The sequence below is a fragment of the Phoca vitulina genome, unplaced genomic scaffold, assembly GCF_004348235.1.
Source record: "Phoca vitulina isolate PV1807 unplaced genomic scaffold, GSC_HSeal_1.0 scaffold45, whole genome shotgun sequence".
Classification (NCBI taxonomy): Eukaryota; Metazoa; Chordata; class Mammalia; order Carnivora; family Phocidae; genus Phoca; species Phoca vitulina.
The window spans coordinates 11,923,713-11,925,294 of NW_022589748.1; positions in this window are offsets into that span (position 1 = coordinate 11,923,713).

Genomic DNA, 1,582 nt, shown 5'->3' on the forward strand with positions numbered 1-1,582 from the left:
CAGCGCGGAGTGCCTAGTCGAGCGCCGAGTGATCGATGCCGCGGCCCCGCCCAGTCCTGTTTCCGAAGGCCTGCGGGTGGCGGCGGCAAGCCTGGGTGGGGGGCCTTTGCTCGGTTTCTCTTCCCAAGTCGGGCACACCTGCGGCTTCCTCAGCTCTGATAACTTCGTGGGCTAGTCAGCTTCGCATCCACCGTTTCATCTGAACCGTACAGTTAACATGATTCGTTTTCCTGGTTTACAGAGCGGTCAACCAATGCCCAGCGAAATCAAGTGGCCAAATCCTTGTGCTGTGGGAAAGTCACAGATCCTAAATTTGAACCCCCAAGTGCTGCATCCACGGCCCGTGGGTGTGAGAAGGTCCTGGGTTTCAGTGGGGAGGCCGGAATCATTCCTGCCGGCGCTGCCCTGACCCCGAGTGGTGTGGGCATCCCTGAGGGTTTTGGTTTTGAGCACGCTACCTGTGGCCTCCAGGGACTCAGGCCTTTTGAAGCGTTTAACAGACTCAGTAGAAAGTTCTGCTCACACTGGGTCAGCAGTCCAAGGAGGAAAGGGAAGGGAATTCATTTTATGGTTATCAAAAAAAAAAAAAAAAAATTCATGACACCTGTCAAAGGTGGTAAGGCAGACTGACTACATACCTCTGCAACGGGGGCTCGTGATAGGGAGACGTGGGGCACAACTCCAAACGTAACAAAGACAAGTGCAGATTTATAGCCAAGGAGCAGGGTCTAGGTCAGTGGATGGGAAATTACCAAGAAGACGTACAAGGGGTAAGGGGAATTCTGCTAAACCGACTACACAGGCCAGAGTGATAAGATATCAAGGGTAGAGAATAATGAATTTGATCAGATATCAGAGGTGGGGGATTTTTGCTGAACTGACCCAAAGGATTCTTGCTAAAACTGGACTCAACAAGCCAAGGACAGTGCCCAAGGTCAAGACCTAGTCAGAAAAAAGGGATTCAGAAGAGCCTGCTAAAGTTAGTTCAAGGAGAGGGTCTTTGTCACTGCTCACCAGGGGCGTGTCAGGCATTTTCTGGGGCCCTGAAACTCCTCTGTACTATGTAATTATCTTAAGAACCCTATTAGGTGGAGATTACTATGTCTTATAGATGAGGAGACTGGGGCTTGCTCAAGGCCCATTCAGCAGATCAGTGGATTCTAGGTAGTGTGCTAGCGTCAAAGAAAACGCCAAGTGAGCTCAGCCCCCGCCCTGGAGGACCTCACAGGTAAGGGAGATTGACAAATACTTACTGAGCATTTACTACAAACCTTGTACTTTCAAAGCACTTTAAAATACTAAACTCATGGGGCACCTGGGTAGCTCAGTCGGTTGAGCGTCTGACTCTTCCGACTCTTGATTTCGGCTCAGGTCATGATCTCAGGGTGGTGAGATCAAGCCCCACATCAGACTCTGCACTGACTTGAGATTCTCTCTCTCCCTCTGCCTCTGTTCCTCCTCCTGCTCTCATGCTCTCTCTCTCTCAAATAAATTAATTTAAAAAATCTTTAAAAAAAAATACTAAACTCATAGATTAACTATTATCACCAGTTGAGTGGTGACAGCGTTGAATTTTGCCTGA